This window comes from Myxocyprinus asiaticus, chromosome 43 (genome assembly GCF_019703515.2).
Source record: "Myxocyprinus asiaticus isolate MX2 ecotype Aquarium Trade chromosome 43, UBuf_Myxa_2, whole genome shotgun sequence".
Classification (NCBI taxonomy): domain Eukaryota; kingdom Metazoa; phylum Chordata; class Actinopteri; order Cypriniformes; family Catostomidae; genus Myxocyprinus; species Myxocyprinus asiaticus.
The window spans coordinates 22,102,600-22,128,783 of record NC_059386.1 but is presented as its reverse complement, the minus strand read 5'-3'; the positions used below and the strand labels follow the sequence as shown (position 1 = coordinate 22,128,783).

Here is a 26,184-nt window from a genome sequence, read left to right as displayed (position 1 = left end):
CTTATTCTCTCAGTGCTTTGAACTCTGGTACCCTATACAGCTCCAACCACCCCTCTCTGCAACAGCAAGAACTCACACCGAGGTGCCCCTCTCTCTCTCTCTCTCTCTCTTTTTCTCTCTCTATCTCTCTCTCCCTCTCTCTATCTATCTATTTCCCTCTCCCCTTCCCTGCTGTGTCGCACTTCTCTTTCTCTTCCTTTAAGCTGTACCTCTCAGCTCCTCTCATTCTTCTTTCATTTTCAGCCCCATGTGGTTCTCTCTCTTCCTCTCTGTGCCTGTTTCTGATGTATGGCTGGACTTGCGTGTGTACTGCTCCTGGAGAAGATGTGTTTATGGTCTGTTCACTGGTTCACTGATTGATATTCTGCCCAGCTGGACTGGAAACTGGTTTGCACACCTTCTTTATCTGTCTGGTAAGAACCAATGTGTTTTTATAAGAAACTGTGTCTACGGAGCTGATGCTGCATGTGTGTTCTGTGCAGACTGTGTGGCATGGATGCATTTTAAATGTGACATAAGTGTGCATCTTCCTGCTGGAGCATAACACATAGCTAGCTGTAAAAGCTTGTGGAACAATCCAGTGTGTTCTTTTTCAAGTGGTTGTGTAACTTTAATGTTGCTTCCTTGTTGCCTACGCATATGTAAACAATTCAGGTTGTTGAGACTGAAAGTGAATCCACGTGCTCGCACATGTAAAAGGATGCATGTTTGTGTCTGATGTGAGATGGTTACATAGCAGTGTTTGAGGTTTGCAGGTGTGTGTGTGTTTGTGTGAATGTCTGAACGGTACACCGTGTCTGGGATCAGTTGTCATTTCATGGGGCATTTGGAATGAATAAACCCGTTGACCTGCAGTTTAGCTGAGGACACCCCCTCCATCTCTCTCTCTCTCTCTCTCTCTCTCTCTCTCTCTCTCTCTCTCTCTCTCTCTCTGTGCCCCCCCTCCATCCTCCTCTTTTCTGTCTTGTTTTTCTTTCTTTTTACCCTCTCGTCTCACTCTATCACTTCCATCCTCTCTCTCTCTCCCTCCCTCCATCCCCAGTCACACATGAGTGTGTATTATCTTTACATCAGTTATGTTTTTACTGGTTTTGTTGAGGAATCCAGCCTTAATATATTCTTTTTTTTTTTACAAACATATCAATCTCTTTCAGAGATCTTGACATTCTCTCTGCTCTCATCCTTCCTCTTCTTCAGCCTCTGTCACACATGCATTTACTTAAAGCTTCTTTTGTGACACACAGGTGCTGGCATGGACACAGATAGAGGCTTTAAAACATCTGGTAGTTTTTATGGTGGGCTAACCGTGCTCTGAATATCCCTGTGCGTCACACACTCACTGCGCAGTTGCTGTGTTGTAGTTGGCACCGTTGCTGGACTCAAGTGGTGAAAGAATGTACTAGAAACTTCCTTTGGAAAGAGAACTTTCCCGCCTTTGATTAAATCTGAGTAGGATTTGTGACACTAAGTGTCCTGGTTTGAGACTTTAAAAAGCTGGTCACCCTATATCAATCACTTGTTATCTTGCTAGAGCTGTGGCGCCATCTAGTGGTTAGTTGTGATCACGTAGCAAATAAACCCAATGACCTCTTGGATATATTGAGGTTTACCTGGAAATGATCAGTTTAGCGGGAATCTGTGGTGGTGGTCTCACAGTCATTTCATGTCATTTTTATTTGTATAGCGCTTTTCACAACACACATCATTTCAAAGCAGCTTTACAGACAATTATGCTTTAACATAAAAGCTGTTATATGTCTTTGAGTATTAATAGTGCAGTTTAATAATAATAATAATAAAAAAACATGATTGTAAATTGCGCCTTAAAATTAATAATACAAAATGTATATTATATTTAGACCCCCTGTGAGCAAGCTGAAGGCGACTGTGTCAAGGAACACAAAACTCCATAAGATGTTGGTTAATGGAGAAAAATAACCTTGGGAGAAACCAGGCTCACTGTGGGAGCCAGTTCCCCTCTGGCTAACATCATGAATATAATGCCAATATTAGTTATTTATGTGTAATAGGCTTTCATTAACAGTTATTTAAAGCTTTGTCTGGTTAATAATTAGGGTTGTGCGGTAGAAAGTGGTGTTTTGGTGTGTGTATCTATCTATCTATCTATCTATCTATCTATCTATCTATCTATCTATCTATATATATATATATATATATATATATATTCCTTTATTATTCTTTTCTGTCTACTGCGGACAATGTCCAGAAGGTGGCGCCATAGACCAATCTGAATTCTTGCACTGCTGCTGCTGCTGAAGAGACCAGATGTTAGCTAATAGCCAAAAGTTCTCTGCCTCATTGGCAAATTTTTAACCATTCCTGTCAAAGAACAAGTGTATAGTTGTGTGATGTCTTGCATGTCACTGCTTATATGATAAACTGTGTGCGTATGTTATATTTTGTTCTCTCTTTAATTTTTGATGTAAACAGAACTGACTGACTTCAAAACTGTCAAGAAACAACCAGGTCATATTTCACGTCTAAATAAATATAAATTAAAATAATAATAAATTAAATTCAAAATTAAAAAATTAAAATGTAAAAAATCTTTTTATTTTTTATTTTATAATTTCCTTTATTTTTGTGGAAGTTAACCACATTTCCTCTCTATCCCCCAATTCTCAGTATGTAATACAAATGTAATGCAAAAAAATAAAATAAAAAATAAAAAAAATCCATAACTGTAATGTGAAAAAATAATAAAATATTATTTATATTGAAAAGTATTTTTTTTTAAAGTTATACATCATGACATTATTTGTTTTACTGAATTTATTTATGCTGATTTTAATAATAATAATAATAATAATAATAATAATAATAATAATAATAATAATAATAATAATTGTGTCCAAACAGGATGATTTTCATTTCTGTAGCACAGGGAAATTTTCTGGAAATGGCATGAAAATAATACAGAATGTAAATAATTCTAATGGTCACAAAAACAGCAATAAATATTTTGTGCAAAATATGATTTTAATTTAATTTAATTTATTTCTTTGGGGTGAAATATGACCAGGACTTCATTCTTACCATTAGGGGAACTCATTTATACTATAATTTTATTTTACCTTTTTCTGTAACAAACAATTATTATTTGATTGAGGTCAAGCCTTTAGTTCATGCTGTTGTCCAGCAGAGGGTGAAGGGTACAGTATCATTATTTCAAGAGCACCTGATGTTAATTTAATCCCGTCCTTGTAAAGTCATTCTTTCTATATCCAGTCCATTTGGAGGAACACAACAACATTTCTCACGATCTTAGGCGTCTGGTAACAGTCTTTACAAAGCTCTCGTGATTTTGTTCTGATGGCTGTTTTGTCTGGTATCTTAGCTTCACAGTGACTGCTCACATGAGTCACAGTTTGACCCCAGCATCTCCCTTTGTCTCTCACCCTGTGGGAGGCATGATGACATGTACTCTACCCCCTTGCAGGAAAGTCAGTTGTTATAACTTCATCCAGTGAGCACTTTATGGACATTTGAATTGGCTTCAGGCCACTATTTTAGTCAAGTTGTAAATACTGTCCACGGTCAAGCCATTTCTTTTGCAGTTAGATTGACTGTGATGTTAATCACCCTTATTAAAAAGTACTGTGGTTTGTTAAATAGTAATATCGTGGTAATATGGTACACAGTGGGGTTCAAAAGTCCACCTGAGCCTGACTGTGAAAATGCTTCTATTTTGTATTTTTATAATTTAATACCTTTTTTTTTTTTTTTTTTACAGATTCTATTATCAGCATAACAATTTCAGTGAAGAGTTGAATAATAATTTTTTTTTTTTTAACATGCATTTCTGAATTTCTTAGTATTTGGTACTGTATGTCTCCCTTTTCTTTAATGACAGCATGCACTTGAGCTGAAACAAACTTGAAGTTTTTGCGAAACTTAATGATCCGTGTTATCCCAACATATTTTGAGAAGTTCAGCATCTTGTGTGCTTGAAAGGAAGCGGTTAACAATGTTTGTCATTGTTACAAATTTGCTCTTGAAATTAGTGACAGAAATAGTGGAGAATCTTAATCTTTGAAACATCATAAAGTTTCTTTGTTTCTACATTTTTCCAGGTTTAATTACATTTTAAATCACATACTGTATTTTCAATGTAGACTCAGACTTTGAACCCCACTGTATACCATGGTACTGTATGATTACCATATTCACATATTATGGTTTTTAATGCAAGGTACATAAAAAAATAAAAAAGCATGGTATTACCATGGTCCAAAAATGATCAGTTCTGCTAACAGCCTTGAGTTAAATATATTTCTGTCAGTAATAGTTGTCATTACCCTGTTACAATTACCCCGGAAATTACAGCACTTTACTTTAAATAAAAAAAACTCAAAAACATTATGAAGACATTGTATTCCAGTGTTTGCACTTGAATGAAAGCCGTCATTTAGAATATTCCTCATACAAGTGTGTGTGACTATTCCTACAGCTATTTACAAAGTATTTCTTTCTACGATGTAATTTTACTGTAATCAGCTTTGAATCACGTTTGTGGTTTGTGAGGGAAAAGGTTGTTAGTGTGTTTAATCAGTGTGATTTAAAGCCTCTCGTGTTTCTAAAATACTTGGCTTCCATCAATTAAGGAAGCATTTCTCTTTATAAAGAGTTCCTTCGGCTTTTAAAATTGCAAAACTAGTTTGAGTTTGTGAAGTTCACACAAATTATGCCAAGTGCACCAAACCCCCTGAAATAAAAATGAAATTATACCCGTGAGCGCTCTAAACCGTCACCAACTATGACAATATAAATGTCAGGGTTGGGCCAGCGTACAGTGATATTATGTTTCATAATTGGATTTGAATTTTGTGTGTCTCGGAGAAGTGAACTTTACAATTTTTGACTACATTTAGTTAAATGTTATGAGCTTTTGAGTCATTAAACACCTTTATACAGAAGTTACAGTTAAAGAGTGAAAGGACATTTTCCTTTCTATGTGTATAATGTCTTGAAATATTGCCATAAAGGAAAAGTTTCAAGAGAATGTAGGTTTTTATGTACTGTTTTGTTTGTCATTTTTTCCTTTGGGACTTTAAGTTCATTCTCATTCTCTGAAATTTGTTGACATATTAAATATTTTTTGATTTGCAGATTCTATTTATCACTTTGTATTGATTGTAAGAAGTATTATCTCACAATGAAAAAAACATTTAGGCAAAAATGCACTTTTATTATTTAAATTACTATAGACAAAACCTAACCCAAACCATATCCCTAAATTGTATTTTTATTTTATTTTTTTTATTTTTTATTTTTTAATAAATAGAATAAATTAATTTGCGAACTACTCTTCTCTTTGGGGACATCTCCTAAAGCAGGTTTTGTCAGATTTAGCTTATTTCTGGCACATTTTCAGCAAATTTCTCCCAAAGTATGGTTTGGCCACACACACACACACACACACACACACACACACACACACACACACACACACACACACACATATTTTGGTGCAGCTATCATTATGAGGACTCTCCATAGACATAATGATTTTTATACTGTATGAACTATAGATTCTATCCCCTAAACCTAACCTCACAGAAACCTTTTTGCATTTTTACATTTTCAAAAAAAACATAATTTAATTTCCCTTGTGAGGACCGATGGCTGGTGATCTCAGGTTTTACTATCCTTGTGGGGAGGTTAGGTCCCCACAAGGATAGTAAAACCTGTACACACACACACACATATACACACACACACGCTCAAACACACACACACACACACACACACACACACACACACACACACACACACACACACACACACACACACACACAAACACACACACACAAACACACACACACACACACACACTCAAACACCCAAACACACACACACACACACACACACACACACACACACGCTCAAACACACACACACACATACACATGCTCAAACACACACACACACACACACACTCACACTACCGTGCCATACTATACTCTGCTATACTATAATATACTCTATTTATTATGCCATACTATGCCACCTGCAACCCTAAACTTGAACCCCATTGGCCAGGTGCACACAAATACACACTCATTCTCCTCTCCCCTCCCTGTCTCTTAACTCTCCGCACAATGGCCCTCTAATCATGCGTGTCATTCTAGGTTTTGGGGGTTTTGAGCTGAGTCAGATCTGTACCTGCTCGGGGCCCTGAAACCACATTCAAGTCATACGAAAGGAAACAGCCAGCTCATATGGGTGATGTGACAGGTGTGAGTGTGTGTGTAGACGTGTTTCATTTGTGTTAAATGATTTGATGCACCAAGATGTGTCTTCATACCAGCAACCAGTTGCAAGAACCCCTTAAGTCAGGAAAACCCTTAGTGACAATAGTCTTACAATTGTAACTATGGGTTTTCTTAAAGGAATATTCCGGGTTCAACACAAGTTAAGCTCAATCGAAAGCATTTTTTGACATAAAGTTGATAGCCACAAAAAATTATTTCAACTCGACTGTCCTTTCTTTAAAAAAAAAAAAGAAGAAAAAAAAAAGAAGAAAAAATCTGGGTTACAGTGAGGCAATTACAATGAAAGTGAATGGGGCCAATTTTTGGAGGGTTTAAAAGCAGAAATGTGAAGATTATAATTTTATAAAAGCACTTACATTAATTCTTCTGTTAAATCTCATGTATGATTTGGGCTGTAAAGTTGTTTAAATAGTGGTTTTTACAGTCATTTCAGGGTTTTAGGGTTTGTTTTCATGATATCGTCATGGCAATGAAGTACACAGAAAAAGTTAGTACGTGATTTTATCACACTAAAATCATGTTAACACACAAACTGTTTATGGCTTGTGGCGATACTTTTAAAACAGTGAGTGTATTGATGTTTACTGACTGACCCATTAACTTCCATTGTTAGTGCCTCACTGGAACCCAGATTTTTGCTCTTTGTAAAGAAAAGTAGGTTTTGTGGTAATCAATATTATGCCACAAATGCTGTTGATTGAGCTTAACTTTTATTGAACCCGGAATATTCCTTTAACTTAAGGTGTTTCTTGCAACTGTTCTCTGGTCCTGTCATCTTTTTCTTTGAATTTCAGTTCAGCCTTTTTGATTATATGGATATAGTTACATTAAACATACCATCCATGATTTTTTTTTTTTTTTTTACAGTACTGATGAAGATATATGAAAATATCCCTTAATTCAATCTTAATGCACTTGTTTTTGAGCTTGTTTTTCACGTGACACCTCTATCCATGTTTGATTTTGAAAGCTGTGCACAAAAGCTCTTTTCATTTCCGGGGGAAGTTATGAATAGAACATTATTTTCATTCATTGATTCATTTTCCAACTCATTCACCAGAAGGACGATGACACGACATGCATCCCGTGACTGACTTGTTGCTGAAAAACTCAATCAAAGAGGAATTTGTAAATAGCCTGTTTGTGTTTGATGTGTGTCTTTGTGCATGTGTGAGTAAATTTGTTGTATATGAGTTTCCACTTGAACATTTACATTTATTAATTTTGCAGATGATTTTTGGCTACAATAGGCTGGCTACCATACAAGCAATTCATTATAAAAAGACATAAATAGTTATTGTATTGTCTTTTATTAATTTTTTTGCCAGCATAAGCCTTATTTCATACAGAAACAGTCACACACACACACACACACACACACACACACACACACACGAAATATTCTCATAAACCACATTTATAGCATAATACACTTGTAATTACCAGTTTGTAACCTAAAAAAATGTCCTCATAAACCCAAACCCACCCACCCACACACACACACACACACACACACACACACACACACATGTTGGTGCAGCTATCATTATGAGGACTCTCCATAGACATAATGATTTTTATACTGTACAAACTATAGATTCTATCCCCTAACCCTAACCCTCACAGAAAACTTTCTGCATTTTTACATTTTCAATAAAACATCGTTTAGTAGGTTTTTTAAGTGATTTGAATTATGGGGACACTAGAAATGTCCTCAAGTTTAATGCTAAAGCTAGTTTAAATTGGCTAATTTAATCCAGTCTAGTAAATATGCTATAAAATAATTTGTTATTTGTATGGAATTCTGTGTATGCCTTGTCAGTTCTTTTAGTCTTCTTCCTGCAAGGCATGCTTTTTATTTCCTGACGTCACCTGCAAATTGACAGTTGTCTCAAAAAATCTGTGCAGTAGGAACACAGAACAATGGAACCAACGCCTAGAGAATTTGCATATTTGCAGACTGCAATTTTGTTAATGCAAGACCAATAAATTATGAATTACAGAGACACTGATGTCTTTCAAGAATGGGAACCTCCCTACCCTCCTGATACATAAAAACAAATGCAACCCTAAATTACTAGGCTTTTAATTGTCCTGAAATCTTTAGTTTAACCCTTGATATCAGTTTTCCGTATGCAAGACCACATGGGTCATTCCTGTCATGCAGTACATTTTCATGTCCCTGTCATATTCTTAATATATTGAATACAATATTAAACTCAGCTTTACTTAATCACAGCTAAGTAAACATTAAGGGGGAATTTGAAATTATTACTTTAATTTAGGGTTTTCCCATGTCCTCAATAATATCACTTAACATCCTGTTAGTCTTTTGTCATATAAAAGCCAGTTCCTTAACAACATCATCCTCGGGGAAGTGACACCATTTTTGGTAGGAAAACTACAGCACAAACATGAGCAAGTATTAGCAATTTTCAGAGCCTCTTTCTGAATATCTGATATACTGTTTTATGGACATACTTCCTTAAAGTTCAATACAGGCATATTCATTTTTTAAATGTTACAGAGTTCAAAGTGTAATGCAGAATGCACAAATGACCCATATGTGTAAGTTACACATCTCTTTTGTCAATTGATCAGTGCACTTTGTGTTATTTTTTTTTCATGTTGTGTCAATAATAGAATGACAGTTTCATTCAATTTTAGGCCTTTTTCCTTTGATAACCTCACCTCTTTGTCTTCTGGCCACGTGCATGTGTGTTCCGGTGGCACTGGAGTGGGTGGAGGAACCAGAATGAGATAATGTGGTTTAAATTCCCACATTGATAAATCATGGACTTACCCCACGCAGTCACTGAGCCCCCACACCCAGCCACACATTATTTCAACCCAGGGGATGCTGTCTCATAGTCACCTCCCCAAACACACACATACACACTGTCTGTCTCACACTCTGGATTGAACATCCCCCGTCTTCAGGGATTGTTCATCCTTCGTCTCCGGATGATGTTTCCTACACACATCATGCAAAAATGATGAAAACATGAGCTCACTGATAGACAAAGAGGTCTTTTTTTAATATAAAGATTCTTCTTCTATCCCAGCTTAAAATGAAGAGACACTTTATGGGTTGTAAGCTGTGTTGGGTGTAACTGGATTACAAAGTAGTTAGTTACTGTAATCTAATTACTTTTAGGCACAAAAAGTAGTGTAATTACATTTTAAATCCTTGTAGCCAGATTTACTGACTTTCAATTAAAGTAATTAAATTTTTTTATTTCTAAAAAAATATTATTCATGTGTAATACAATGAAAAGATGAATCCATATGTTCATATCTACATTTGTTTGCGTTTCTGTGACAGTCGAAGGGTGTGCGAAAGAGAACAAGGAGAAAATAGACATTATTTTGAATTTGTTGAGTGGAAAAACAAAAAAGTAACTTAAAAGGAAAGTAGTATTGTGATTAGTTTTTCATTGAAGTAATCAGTAAAGTAATCTGATTAGAATTTTAAAAACAAATGTAAAATTTGTAGTAAATTACTATTTTTTTGTAACTTGCCCAACACTGGTTGTAAGTAAACCATTCATAGGATGATTTCCCCTGAAAAGTGGGCACTGTCAAAACATTGCTCTGTTTGTTTGAACATTACAACCAGCCAGACACAGCAAATTTGGCTCAACCAGTGCCATGAGTCTGGGGTGGGACTAGCTGTTTGCCTGATTAATGGCAAATGGGGGGAGTTTTCCGGAAACTTGTTTGAAAAAAATCATAAAATTACTTCAAAACTTCTCTTCTTAAAACCAAAATTCTACTTGTTTTGCTAAAACTTTATATAAACTTTCATTAATATCATTTACAAACATTATTACACTGTAAAAAGTCAAACTGTGCAGTTGACCTGACTTGACCTTTAAACACTGCTTTCACTGGCGTAACAACATAGATTGATTCAGTATTTTTGACTTGGAATTTTTTTTTTTACATTTAGATATAATTTATATATATATATATATATATATATATATATATATATATATATATATATATATATATATATATATATATTTAAATTACTTATCTGTTAATCATTATAGAATATTTGAATTACTTACTGAAGTTACATAAAGTTACTTTTTCCAACATGACGTATTTTTTTCATTAATCCATGAGATGAAATTGCACAAACAAACAATCAGAGTACTCTCAGAGCAGTAATAATTCATCACTTTCATTTTTCATTGCTACACATCAACTGTAGCACGAGCCCAGCAGTTTGAAAACAGTCGGTTGCCAGTTCACAGATCATAAGAGAAGGTTGCCAGACCCCAGCTCTTTCCCTTCCATGTGGTGGAGCTGGCTGCATCTTCTGTTTGAATGTGTGTACAATTTACTAGTGATCTCGCCTGTCTTTATTGCACGACCCCTGGTTTCTGTGGGCCGCCACAAAAATGTCCGCTATTTTCTTTCCATTATCCCATGGCTTAGGCCTCTGGGCCTCTGGTGCAGACAACTTTTGTGGAGATAAAAAAGAGAGAAGTATTAGGCCATTTTATAGACTTCGCAGCTGCTGACATAATTCAACAATTTTTTTTCTTCGTCGTGGAACGTCAGGAGGGTAAACGGCTCCCTGTGTAGAGGCCGTTATTCTACCACCCCTCTTTTTCCTCCCATTTTCTCTCATTCACTCCCCTTTTCTCCACTGATTCCCTCCTCTTCCCCTCCTTCAGTCTTGTTATTGCTGGTTAGTTATGGACTCCCACTCAAATTAGGGGTCAAGTGTCTGATTCTCGGTTTCTCTGTGTGTTGGTGCTTAATTTAATCTGCTAGCTACTAACTGAAAATGTCTAATCGTTCTCATAGATGTGTTTTGTTTCTGTGTAGGTTGCTATAAAATATAGAGAAATAAAATTCCTTACAGGGTTTTTCGTCATCTTCAGTCACACCCCAAGGGTTGATTTTTATTTAAATGGACAGATTTAATTTTGTTATATGAAGGTCACATTAAAACTGACTTGGAAACTTGTTATCAGGCCATCATCATAAAAGCACAAATTTATGCAGATAGTTGCTTTTTTTTTTTTCCTATGTGTTCCTCTGTGGATCTACCAGAGATCTTATATACTGAGATCCTCCATGCTTTTACCATAGACTAATCCTATTGTTTACCAAAATTTCAGCGCATGCCCAGTACGTTGTGGCAGGAAGCCGATAGACTATTGTGTTCGATTTGACAGATTAGACAATAAAACGAAAGTACGACACAAAACCATCATAAATACACAAATATTCTTAACAATACAATTATTATAATGATATGAGTTAATAACATACCTGTAATAATGTTCGCTTTATATGTTTGCTGCAAAGTCGTGAGTTTAAATAATTTCCTCAGTCCATTCAGCTCTGTTTATGGCTTGAAGCCACAGCCGTCTACGAGAACCCTGGACATCATTTGTCAACATCATAATCTGACAAAATTTACTGTTTATGGCCGGGTTCTGCCACCACTTCCTTGTGAGCAACCACTGGGCGGCGCTATGATGATTCTAATCGCCGGTTTTCTGTTTATGGTCTCGAGACGCAATGTAAAACTAACCTAAACGAGCGATCCAGGCGGAGAACAACAACCATTTTAGTCTTATTTGGAGTAAGAATTAATTTAAAGCTCAACTTGTGCAGTTGTTGGCTGTCATAACAATTCAAAGTAGTTAATGATATCAATGCAATTAACCTTGGACCATCACGTAATGTCATCTACATACACAGGCGAGGCACTGTAAAAAAAAAAAATGGTGGTCTCAGCTCTGTGAAGTATCGGCACTATGGCACTATGGGCCACATGTTTTTTGACAATTTCTAGAATGTAATACTTTACATTTTACATGCCACTCTTTAACAAGCGCGAGCGCTTTGAGTGAGAAGGGAACAAAGTCCCTCTGGAAGGGAATGTATGAGGTACATTTTAGGAGAGTTATAATGATGTAAAGAGAAAAGAAAATAGATTTTACAGGTGTACGTTTAATCGAATACTTCATTTTAATTATATATTAATATAATTATACATATTATATACAATGCACCCATCTACTGAGGTACTTCAACTTGGGAATTAACATTCCTTGCGTTTGAACATCATATTTACGGGCAAATTGGCATCATTTATTTTTTAACATTTCCGTTGAAGGGTTATGAATGCCCAAATTCCCGTGAAAGAAGGTCGTATTCGAAGGCTGCATTCAAAGTGTCCTACTCGCTTTTCTGAAACGAGACAGCCTCGATGACGTATGCGGCTGACAAATGCGACCTCCGGAGGATGCAGCCTTCCAAAAGAGACACAGCCACAGCCAGCATAACAGTCAACTAGCGTGTTATGACCGTAAATCACCACTTGCAGGTACCATACAAATGAATGGGAAGAGCCGTATAGTGACACCTACCTGTCGCAAAATTGTCTGCAACTTCCCTTATAAAACAGCTATTTTATTGTAGTAACTCTACACATAGTTCACTCCAAAAGGATTGTTTAGTGTAAAACATGTTGAAGATTGGTGCACAGGTGGTCAGTTCATTAAGTGATGAACTGTTTCCTCACAAAAGCAATATATTCAGCATTGGGAAGTGTCTCCTCCATAGACATCCATTCAAAAAGAACGGCCTCTTGTCTCCTCGCCAGTGTACCGCCATAGAATGTCTATGGGACCACAACATTATCCTATTCTATGCTATCCTTTAGACAGGCTTTAGCTGTACACTAAAGGCCAAAGTATACTTCGGGTGACCACATTGCGGATCGCTCAACTCATCGTACACTATATTGCCAAAAGTATTCGCTCATCTGCCTTTAGACGCATATGAACTTAAGTGACATCCCATCCTTAATCCATAGGGTTTAATATGACGTCGGCCCACCCTTTGCAGCTATAACAGCTTCAACTCTTTTGGGAAGGCTTTCCACAAGGTTTAGGAGTGTGTTTATGGGAATTTTTGACCATTCTTCCAGAAGCGCATTTGTGAGGTCAGACACTGATGTTGGACGAGAAGGCCTGGCTCGCAGTCTTCACTCTAATTCATCACAAAGGTGCTCTATCGGGTTGAGGTCAGGACTCTGTGCAGGCCAGTCAAGTTCTTCCACACCAAACTCGCTCATCCATGTCTTTATGGACCTTGCTTTGTGCACTGGTGCGCAGTCATGTTGAAACAGGAAGGGGCCATCCCCAAACTGTTCCCACAAAGTTGGGAGCATGGAATTGTCCAAAATCTCTTGGTATGCTGAAGCATTCAGAGTTCCTTTCACTGGAACTAAGGGGCCAAGCCCAGCTCCTGAAAAACAACCCCGCACCATAATCCCCCCTCCACCAAACTTCACAGTTGGCACAATGCAGTCAGACAAGTACCGTTCTCCTGGCAACCCCCAAACCCAGACTCGTCCATCAGATTGCCAGATGGAGAAGCGTGATTCGTCACTCAGAGAACGCGTCTCCACTGCTCTAGAGTCCAGTGGCGGCGTGCTTTACACCACTGCATCCGACACTTTGCATTGCAGTTGGTGATGTATGGCTTGGATGCAGCTGCTCGGCCATGGAAACCCATTCCATGAAGCTCTCTACGCACTGTTCTTGAGCTAATCTGAAGGCCACATGAACTTTGGAGGTCTGTAGCGATTGACTCTGCAGAAAGTTGGCGACCTCTGCGCACTATGCGCCTCAGCATCCGCTGACCCCGCTCTGTCATTTTACGTGGCCTACCACTTCGTGGCTGAGTTGCTGTCATTCCCAATCGCTTCCACTTTGTTATAATAGCACTGACAGTTGACTGTGGAATATTTAGTAGCGAGGAAATTTCACGACTGGACTTGTTGCACAGGTGGCATCCTATCACAGTACCATGCTGGAATTCACCGAGCTCCTGAGAGTGGCCCATTCTTAAACAAATGTCTGTAGAAACAGTCTGCATGCCTAGGTGCTTTATTTTATACACCTGTGGCCATGGAAGTGATTGGAACACCTGAATTCAATTATTTGGATGGGTGAGCGAATACTTTTGGCAATATAGTGTATGTGTGACGCAAATAGCATCATCAGCACAGCCACACGGCTTGACCTGGCCATTGACTGTACTAAAAGAGTGTCACAAAACATTTGTAGTGCGCATGCGTCAAACGCGTTCCTATTCGTTCGCAGTTAGAAAAGTATACTCAGAAAGGCAACACGGTCGGGCGGGCGCGATCAGATCCGGAACGTGGAAAAATGAAGTACCCGGGCCTTAAGAACCGATTAACAATATAACAGCGGCCTCTAGAGGTGAAATAAAAACAATCCCTGACACCTTGTGGGCATTTGCTGTATCAAAATATTTCATTATTGACAATATTCATCAATATTTTTTTCTTCACTTCAGTGCACATTTTGTTATTTTGATTAGATAAATTACGTGTTTTAAATTTAAGTGAGGGCATGCAAAGATAAATGCGACTATATAGAAACGTGCCCCTAGCACGTACATCGTGTCTCCAACTTTCTTGTGAATGATAATAAAAAACGTCATCTGGTGATGTATAAAATTCTTAGTCTTAATTTGGTAAATACTTAAATATAGAGCATTGTAACAAAGTCAAGTCTCTGTCACCTCAAAATAAGAGTCCCAAAACAAATATGTGTATGCTGGGTTTGTTTATAGTTAAAAGTCCCACGTTATGCAACATATCTTCATTTTTTCTGGTTATTATTGGGATTTTGGTTGCACAACATACAGCATTTGGAGATTTGTTCATTTTGAACTCTTATAGTCTCTATTGTTTTTAACATTCTATTAACTGATTTTAAAAACAATCGGCCAATTAATCGGTTACTGGCCTTTTTCACCACCTTAGTTACCGGTATCGCCAAAATTCACTATCAGTCGACCTCTAGCTAGTAAACAACAACAACAAAAAAATTAAAAAATAGTGAGGGTATGAAAAATGTTTTAACAAGACTTTACTTTTTAGAAGTCCACAGTGCTAAAAGTGCCCAAAACACCCTACAATCCACTACAGATTCTATGTTAAGGAGATACTTCCAAAATAAGGAATTCTTGGGTTTATGCATTGATTTTTGAGAACACTTATAAATTCTGTTTATACTTCTCAGTGCCCGAAAAATAAAGACTCTTTCAAGACAATTTTAAAAAGTCGATGGGTTTCCAGCCAGGTCTCCCAAGCAACCAAATTGGCCCGGTTGCTAGGGAGGGTAGAGTCACATGGAGTAACCTTCTCGTGTCACTATAATGTCGCTCTCGGTGGGGCGCGTGGTGAGTTGTGCATAGATGCCACAGAGAATAGCGTGAAGCCTCCACACGCGCTACGTCTCCGAGGTAACGCACTCAACAAGCCACGTGATAAGATGTGCAGATTGACGGTCTCAGACGAGGAGGCAACTGAGATTCGTCCTCCACCACCCAGATTGAGGCAAGTCACTACGCTACCACGAGGACCTAGAGCACATTGGGAATTGGACATTCCAAATTGGGGAGAAAAAAAAGCACAAGGGTTGAAATTGTCGCTCTATATCAAGCAACAGCCCACTATACAGATCGTTAGTTATGTTGAGATGTTGTGGTTGGGCATTTATTTTTTCTCAGTATTGCATTTTTATGTATCGCATTCACAGGGACTGTTCATATTATTACTTAATTAGTGTGTCTAATAAAGGGGGCTACTTGTCTCTGTCTTATAAAAAGCGTAAAAAGTGAAATCTTAATCACTAAAGAATTACAACATCTTCCCCCCATTTGGCGTAATGAGCTGTTGCGACAAATCCCCTCTTAGGTAGAAACTGTACCTCACCAGAATCACTCGCATTGTTGTCACAAACACAATAGATTTGAGGAAGTTCTGGCCATTGCTCAATATTAGGAATGCTCTGACTCATTACGCCCTATATGAAAACCCTAGAACTTGAATGAAAATTTGGTATGATAACTTCGATGATTCAGACTCATACATTCCTGAGTGGAGATGAACATGCCGGTATTAATGCAATTATTAGAGGAGCTCCTCTGTTACTTTTCTGGCCTGGTTTAGTTCTGCTGCATGGTTTTGCCCTACTTTGTACTGAACGTCAGGGGCCTGTCCTGTTGCAAAAGGCTTTGAATTACATAATTCCACGCTTGCTTGTTTGTAGAATGTGCGTCAGAGAGCACTCATCTCTTACACCCTGTTAAACTATCATTCAGCCATAAAGAAACTACACCTAAAAGAACCACATCTGTTTACAGAGTGAAAGGCCCGTGCGTGTATGTGTGTACAAGTAGAAGCATGTGAATTCTGTGTAGGAGCATCCCATCGTATATTCAAACTTTGTACTCTTCCCGTTTTGTCGGGACAAGCTTAATGTTGGTAATCGGCTGTGTGTGTGTGTGTGTAAGATGTGTTGAAACAAGTTCAGAATTTATCATCAGAATTCCGTTCTTTCCTTGATGTGCTAAGTCATCCTGAACCTCTTGTTTTTTCCCTTTCTCTCTTTTGGAAACGCAGCAAAACCAAAACAAACACAGCAGCTGCAGCTGTGTTCGTATAAGTGAGTATTACACGGATACTTATCAAATAAGTAAATAAATTGACAGAAAATATTGATCTGAGTTGACATTATTTTATTATTTGAGAAGATAGAACGCACGGAGTGACACCATCACTGTACCATGGTACCACTATGACATAATTGACTCACCCTCATGTTGTCCTGAACCCATTTGGAGCACACAATGAGATGTTAGACAAAATGTTAAGGACTGACAACTTCAGTCACCATTCACTTTCATTGTACTACCATACAAGGTGACTGAGTCTGTCATTCTGCCTTCAATCTCATTTTGATGTCCACGTAAGAAAGAAAGTCATACAGGTTTGGAACAACATGTGGGTCAGTAAATGGCAGAATTCACCTTTATAACACTAATGGGGCCAATTTCCAATTGAGGTCACGTGGTCACTCTGCCTCACATCCCCTCCCACTCTTGCCATGCATACCCATGGAGCAACAGTTTGCTTGTGACACATCATTTCTGTATATGTGATATGAATGGATTGCAGAGAAGAAGTGAGTGTGTGTGTGTGTGTGTGTGTGTGTGTTCCTGTTCTTTTGTGTGTAGTGTGTGTCAGTGTATAATGGAAAGTTCTCATTCATGCTTCTCTGCCTTTATGTCAGTGTGTGTTCGGCACAGGTGCAGGACTCACCCTTAGTAACGGTCGTTTCTTCCCCAGAGTTTCTTTTCCTCCTTTGATCCAGTGCTTGTTTCTGCACCCTGCAGAAACTGCACCTTCCAGTTATCATCCCCCACTATTTCTGCCTCCAACTCATTTATTACAAGTAATTGCAGATCATCACAAAATAAATTTTTTATGCCCTTTTTCTCTTGATGTGTATTCATGCTGCATGCATTTGGATCTGTGCTACAGCAACGGCTTGGAGATCCATATTTAACACTTTAATACACACCTTGGGTCTTTAGTGACCCGGGACCTCATTCCACCACCTGTACCTCATCCATTTTTTTGGAGTTATGCCCACACCTCTTTAGTATTACTCAACATTTCTCTTCTAAGTAGTCCAACGATAAACGAAAAATGGCAAATTTGCACACACACACACACACAAACATTTTTATAACTACTTAATTACCAGAAGTGTATAGGGTCATTAAAGACCCTAGATATGTAATAGTGTCATTTTTTGCGCTCCCATAAACATATCAACTGTATATAAGTTTAATATCACAGGATACACATTTCTTTGTTTATCACAAGGCAAATGAGTACTATATTCATCCAAATGACTACTATATCACGTTGTGTTATTCATGCTATTTCCAACTTAGTCTCATAGAATGAACGTTAACATAAATAAATTTTTGCAAACGGACTTTTACATGCCATATTTAAAGTTTCACCACAGTTTCCTGGTGAAATTAACAGTAGAGGTGCCACAATAACTGTGCATTTTATTTACTTTCACACAAATCACGGATACTATGGCTATTTATGACTTTATAAACATATATTTTTTGCTCTATTACTCACACCCTACTATGTTATACTATCAAAACACTTTAAAGCGTCATTTGAAAAACGATACATTTTAATGCTTGTATTACAGACCACCTTCATTTACACACTTTTCCAATGTGATTAAATTCTGTGGTAGCTCGCCTGAAAGAGTGTTGGACTTTGGACTTGGAGACCGAGCCTTGAGCCCAGCCATGGATGCTCGAAACGAAAGTGAATGTGAAGCAGAAGTGCCATAGAAATGACACAAAATGACAAGGTTGCTTCAGTAATTGTGCTTTCCATGTCGAACTTGCTTTTAAAACACTATCGGTTAGGTGTTGGTTTAGGGTAAGGATGTCTGTTTTGTTTAAATTACATTTATCTTTTAAGACACTGTTTGTTAGGTTTAGGTTAAAATTTAAGGTCAGGGATTTTCGTTTTACTCCATAAAACATCCATCTAATATTCACCTTAAAAACCTCGTCTGATTACAACATCATTTCACTCGATTTTGGTGCCCCCCGCTGGACATTTCACTGGGAAACTGCAGCACATAATTTACGAAGCACTTAATTTTGGTTTGCAAAAATGTTGCCATTGTCATGTAACAAGGCTGGCTATTTCTTACTCAAGGTGGCGCTGATGTGTCAGTGATTGACTTGATTTATTTTTGACTTTGCTATTTGATGAAGAAGCATTGTGGAAGTAAACGATAGCAAGTAACACATGAACAGTATGATTTGGCTGTTATCATTTGGGTGTACTACCAAAATTATGTAAGTTGTTCATCTATTTAGACTCAAAAAGTACCTGAGTATATATGTGTACATAAAATACATATGTGTAGCTTATGTGTAGCTCAGTATGTGTTTGACACAAAAATTATTTTGTCTTATCCCACATTCATTTAAAAAAAAAAAAAAGAAGTAAAAAATCGCAGTTCCAGTAAGGCACCTACAATGGAAGTGAATGGGGCCAGTCCATAAACGATAAAATGCACTGTAAAATACACATGTAGAGTAGAAATCATTCGTAAAAGTTCATACTTGAGCATATCTATCACAATACTAATTATCCTTTGTTTTTCTTTTGCAGGGTCCTCACCTAGCCCTGAAACATGACACTACCTGCACAAGAATGGATTTTTTGGACTTCCCTGAACCACCCTACCCTGTCCAGATCATCTACCCCCAAGTGGGCACTGCAGAGGGGCAGCAGTGTCAAGGGATGGAGCCATCTCTCCTTTGGCTATTATCTCTAAGTGCATCTGAATGCACATCCATGGGTGAGTAGGGCTAATATAACTCAAGAGCCCCTGGTGCACACAATCTTCAGTTTATGGGGTCTATAAGTATTTGCATTTATGACTATTATAAAGAGTCTTTGGATTGAAACAGTCTTCTAAAAGAGGATGCTTACGATGCAACAGCATAATAATTCATGGCCCAGATTTATGTGATTAATACTGACATGTGATTTCATTGAGATCTTTTTTTTTTTTCTGAATGATAACTGTATGCGGTGGGGAAAGAACCTGTCAGTGTTTGTGTATTTCCCCACTGCTTCTTACCAGTGGTTTCACACTTCACACATCAGACATGTGGTTTAGCCATTTTTTTACTATGAGTAGTACAGCCTGTTCTTTAGAACACACACTCATGCAAACACACACATATACACATGACCCAATGAGGAAGTGATTCTATTGACAGGGCAAAGATGGTACAGACTGAACTAGATATGTTCTTATCATCCTTCCTGCCATCTACCTCATTTAGTATATGTGTATGCAGAATACTTGCTTACATTGTGTTTACTATTGTGGCTTTGCTATTTTACTGTAATCATCAGGGTCATGTAGCCAATCTTGTGATGATTAAAAAGTGTCATTTTTGTGCCACTAGTGTTACCAAATGGAAATAAAAATTTACATTTCTAAAGCTAAAAGCATAAAGGTTTTCCAAACACACCCCCAGTCTTTCATTGGTCGATCAAACAGGTTGCCCTACCCCAAGCTCACACTATTGGTTGAGCCAATGTTGCGGTGTTGGCCACTGAAACAAACAGTTTGTCACTGATTAGTTGCATCTATACATTAAGGCAGGATAGAGGGGAAAAATACATAAAATTTTATCTGAATTATTTCGAGGAAAATATCATTTTCACAGATGGAAAAAGATTATGATCTTCTGTTAGAGTACCATGGAAAAAGCAGTTTGCAACCTTGCGTTATTGTGCAATAGCACATCCGGTCTGCGTGTGTCTTCCCAGAATTCTACTGATTTGTGCATTTTGAAGCCACGTAGGTTTTTCTTCTGTCCAAATCTGCAACTTAAACTTAAACGTGCACTCAGTAATTTTTTCCTCATTAAAAAAGATGAACTCCTGAAACATATGAATTGTAATTTTGCAATATATTTGGAAATCACAACCACTTATTTCATTAAAATGAAGATTCCAGTCATATCAGTAACCTTATAAAAGCTGTTTTATTCTACATGGAGAGGGTCCGCACATGGGGGCTGCCATGTTAGAATCACATGACCAGCTGAATACTACTCTCTTAATCTCAGTAACCGTCCTGTTATTTGAAACTTTCACTCACTGATTAAAGTAATCATGTCTGACTGTGAATACTACATTTCTACAATGGCATCTGAAACTGAAAACTATTGATTTTAAATGATGCTGCATCCAAGCCACTAGGTGTCAGTGTAAGTCCAAGATGACACAAAGACTACACTTACTGAGTGCACATTTAAACAAAACAAACTTAAACAAGTAGCCAGACTCTATAATTGTCTGGTTGATGCAAAACAGTGATGTTGTCCATGATGTAGTACAAATAGTTTATTTACTTGTTGCTGAAGGGTTTTCGAATTATTTCTATTTCTTAGAAAGTTCTAAGGTTGATTACTGAGAAAATAGCACATTTGGCCTGCAAATCTGAGAATAGAGAACATGTGTTTGTGGCCTCCAGTAAATGATGCTCTTATGCTATTTTTCATGTTCTATTAATCAGAAATGGGAAGTGCTTTCAAGTATCTGTGGTATCATTATCACCTCATGTCTCTAAACATAAATAACTGAGAAGTCATCACTTTTTTTTAGCCTTAAAAAGTATTTATTTAAGGCTTCAAGTCTTAATCTTGTTGTATCCAGGAAGGCAGACATATAAAAGCAGGGATTCTGAGACATCAAACTAGTCTTGAATTTACAGACAAACTGCCAAATGCAGAAACTAATTTTGGGTCCCTTCTTTGTTCCACAGTAAATATGTTTTGCTGGATTCGATTATTGAGTTAGTAGTAAAATCATTGTAAATATTTCACAATGTGCTTCTCAAGTTGTAGAACTTGATGTAAACACATATTTATGTTTTATAAATATATTTATACACTACAGCATATTTTACTGAAGAAAAAGTATGTGAACCCTTTGGAATTAGCTGGTTTTCTGCATTAACTGGCCATCAAATGTGATCTCATCTTCATCAAAGTCACAAGTATAGACAAACAGAATGTGCTTAAGCTAACAACACACAAATAATTATAATCATTCATGTCTTTACTGAACACATCTCATTAAACATTCACAGTGCTGTGGAAAAAGTAAGTGAACCCTTGGATTTAATACATTTTATAACAAATTCTTTTTTCAACCTATACTGTGAATGTCTGTATGATGTTTTCAGTTTGTTCAAGAGCAATATAATAATTTGGGTGTTATTAGTTCAAATAGATTGTGCTTGTTCATTATTGTAACTTAGTTGAAGATCAATCCAGATTCTAAGACAAATTTATGCATTAATGCAGGTAATTAAAGGGTTCACATACTTTTTCTTGCCACTGTATTATGTTTGTCAGAGCTGTAGGCGCATGTTTTCATGTGACACAGGTTCGAATCCAGACTGCATCATGTGCCATTTGCCCTCTCTCTCCCTCCACTTTCCTTTCGTTCTATACAGCCCTGTCTAAAAAAGGTCAAAATGCCTATAAAACAAAGTTTTGACACTTTGAGGTTAATAAAAAGATGTTGATGTAACAATCACAAAGTATATTTAAATACATTCAGAGGAGTTTAAATTAGAGACGCACCGCTGTATCGTCCGAACTCTGGTATTGCCTGATAAAAGCAAATATATGCACTATAACTGGATGTCGGCCAATTGTTTAAAAACCATCAATAAATTCCTGTTGATTTTTTCCTGTCAAAAAGAGGCAGAAAAACATGTCATGAGCTATGAATGTTAATATGAGTTAATAATGTTACTTTTGTTTCAGTGTTTTGTTTATAACTGAGACCAGTTACTCTGAAACATGGAAGACATGTAGAGATACAGAGAATAAAGTTATTATTTAAATTTCTTTCAAATTTGTGTAATTAAGTATGAGCGATTTCAAAAAAGGTACAGTAGAATAAAATACCGATCTATATCATTATTGGCAGATGTTGGTCTAAATAATCAGATATTTGTATTGACACACACATTTTGTATCAGTGCATCTCTAGTTTAAATGCAAATGGTTTTCATTGATTTTCCTAAACCATATTTTGGTTGTATTCCAAGTACTTAAAAACGCAGTTATCTAATCCCTTACATTCTTAGGTTTTGCCTAACCTGTGATGCTTTCATTTCAGTAAAGCAAGCAATCTGGGCTTAATCAAAACACCTGGCAGTGCCAGACTGTCTGCCAAGCTGCGCCCAGTCCCATGAGACTGGCAGTGTCATAACTTTTGTGTTTAGTGCCATCATTGGCAGGAGCTATTATGGTGGAGGGCACATTAGCAAGCTGAAACACAGATCACTCATAGCACATACACAAACTCATGTCAAGTCGAGTCAAGTCATTTTTATTTGTATAGCGCTTTTCACAACACACATTGTTTCAAAGCAGCTTTACAGAAAACCATGCATTAACAGAAAATGAAACTGTAATATCTATAATGTCTTAGAGTCATCATGTGCTCTTGTCTGTTTAAATATGTGAAAGTTAAGTTGCCCCTGAACAGTTAGTGATAGTTTACTTTAGGGTGTGACACACAAACACACAACAAGCATTGACACACCCATCTATTTTAGCGGCAGTGTATTAGGGAGAGTAGAACTCTATCCTGCTGAGCTCATCTGTTCCTGTGCCACCCTGCTAACCCCCTGTAGATATTATTGGGCTTTCCACTCTCCCCACCCAAGGGGCAGGTGGGACACACACACAAACGCACCGAATGACACTCTCATTCTAACCAAACACCTCCTACCAAGTGCCATTGAATGGGACAGCTGCCCAGGAGATTAGGGCCAACTGCTTTTTGAGTAATGCAGTGTTGGTCACCATCAAAGCCAGTTGTTTTGAAGAGACAGGATGTCCAGATTAAATAATAGACCTATTAATGTCAGCCTGACAACAGCGAGAGATAGGAGAAACTCCTCCAAACTTTCGCCAACGTTTTTGCTGTAATAATTTGATATTTCACAGACCAATGCTCTTACTTTTTAGAGGATTAAACGATCTAAAATAATGTGGCTCTCATGAACAGGAAAGAAAGTGTTGGTTGAGTGATGAATGGATTTTGCAAAAAAAAAAAAAAAATATATATATATATATATATATATATATATATATATATATATATATATAAATGGCCTGATTCTAATAGGTTGACCAGACAGCCCCAGTTTTACAAGCCCGACAGAGTTACATTCGGGTCATCTGTTGTCCCGATAATTAGTCTTAGCTAGTTTGATTACTATAAATAAGAGTTTTAAAGTGACATTTCTGCACTTCAGTATTTTTCTGTTATGAGAAAAAAGCAGAGAGTAACTAAAGAATTGCTCATTTACACAATTTGATTTCAGTGAGATAATTTTCTCCATGCAGCTCCCTGCGCTAAACTTCTCTCACCTCTGCCTAAATCCTAATACACCTCTGACATACACTCCGAAATGTGAACTTAACACTTTAGTCTCTCGTTGAATAATTCACACACTCTTGAATGAGCCAAGTGAAATCAATTGCATTGTCTTAATTAGTTACTGCATGTAACTGTAGCATGCATCTTGTCTTAATTTGATTCTTTAATTTTGTAGTTGATCATGTATTTAATTATTTTCATGACCAGCATATTTATATAGTATAAAGGTTCAGATTATTTCTTATACACTTATGCCTAATTGCTCATAACATTTAAGCTTAAGATTTTTTTGTCATTGTCTTCTGGTCGCCCTAGATGTGAATTGTGTGGTTTCTAGAGCTGTCAGAATTTCTTGGCGTGCTTCTGTGATAATTTTAATGCACCTTACATAGGCTGAAAAATACTTTATTTCTAAAACACTTGATTTTTAAAAGAAAATGTGTTAATTGCGATTAAGAAAATGTATGCGTTAAACATTTTTCATTAATCGCATGCATTAACACGATAATTGTTCTTAATCACGATTAACCCATTTACTGTTAATAAACCAGCATAACACTTGTTGAAAGAGCAGAATCTTTGCGATGTGTCGATGTGTCCACCCGGAGTCATTACACTGACGCATACTTCATAACACACACACACAACAGTGCTCCCGTGTCAGTGATAAAATGATGGAGAAAGGATCTCTTAATGCTATCTGATGTATGAAACAATCCCAGATGGGACTTGAAATAGAAATCAATATTTTTCAGCCTATGTAAGGTGCATTTTAATTACCACAGAAGCACGTCAAGTCTTAAATATCACCAAAACGCAGAATGAGATGTTTTTGTCTGCAAGCGCTTTTCATGTGGAGTTCAAAGCGGCTCTTGATGCTGCCGTTGATGCCCTGACGTGAATCATGAACTCAGCTTTACGATTGCTGTAACAAAGTGGATAGCCATAGTCTACTGGCAGATTTATGTTGTGGAGGATGAGAGTTTAAGAGATTTAATACCTATTGCAATGAAATTGCAACCTATGTGGGGACTAGTTTTTTCAATTAGTCAACCTCTTGCTTAGACTTTGGGAAACATTTAATGTTACTTGAATTGGTGCTATTTTAGTATATTTCTATCTTTATACTGTCGAAGGCTTTGTTTGGAAAATGTAAATTAAGCATTGTATTGTTACTAGGGGTGTGAATCTTTGGGTTGAAAGCTAATCGATTCATATGTTTTCGATTCTATTCAAAATTATTTTTTTTAAATTTAGAATGATTCAGTTCGATTCACAATGAAATTCGATTAATGATTTGATTCTGCATTTTTTTTAAATGCATTTACTGGATTCTTAAAATACTCCCCTTATGTCTTAGGCAAGAAAAAGAAAGAAAAAAACACTTAAGATATTTTACTGCACCAAAAGCAGCGTGAAAGAAAACACATTAAATACATTTACATATACAGTGCATCCGGAAAGTATTCACAGCGCTTCACTTTTTCCACATTTTGTTATGTTACAGCCTAATTCCAAAATGGATTAAATTAATTATTTTCCTCAATTCTACAAACAAAACCCCATAATGACAACTTGAAAGAAGTTTGTTTGAATTCTTTGCAAATTTATTAAAAAGAAAAAAAGAAAAAAAAAAAAAGAAAAAAAAAATCACATGTACATAAGTATTCACAGCCTTTGCTCAATACTTTGTTGAAGCACCTTTGGCACCAATTACAGCCTCAAGTCTTTTTGAGTATGATGCTACAAGCTTGGCACACCTATTTTTGGGCAGTTTCTCCCATTCTTTTTTGCAGGACCTCTCAAGCTCCATCAGGTTGGATGGGGAGCGTCGGTACACAGTCGTTTTCAGATCTCTCCAGAGATGTTCAATCGGATTCAAGTCTGGGCTCTGGCTGGGCCACTCAAGGACATTCACAGAGTTGTCCCGGAGCCACTCCTTTGTTATCTAGGCTGTGTGCTTAGGGTCGTTGTCCTGTTGGAAGATGA

At 37.1% G+C, this 26,184-nt stretch overlaps 1 long non-coding RNA gene across 6 annotated transcripts in view; it reads left to right on the top strand.

Annotated features, from left to right (window-relative positions):
* The window catches only part of LOC127433799 (uncharacterized), a 74,709-nt gene continuing 48,525 nt past the window's right edge, over nucleotides 1-26,184 (top strand). For 3 of the 6 annotated variants that reach the window (XR_007895937.1, XR_007895935.1, XR_007895936.1), the window contains exons 1-2: nucleotides 3-413; nucleotides 19,378-19,567. This is a non-coding gene — a long non-coding RNA (uncharacterized LOC127433799). Of the gene's footprint in view, nucleotides 414-19,377; nucleotides 19,568-26,184 lie in introns of all 6 variants that reach the window. The other 3 variants (XR_007895939.1, XR_007895940.1, XR_007895934.1) reach the window with 3 other exon arrangements.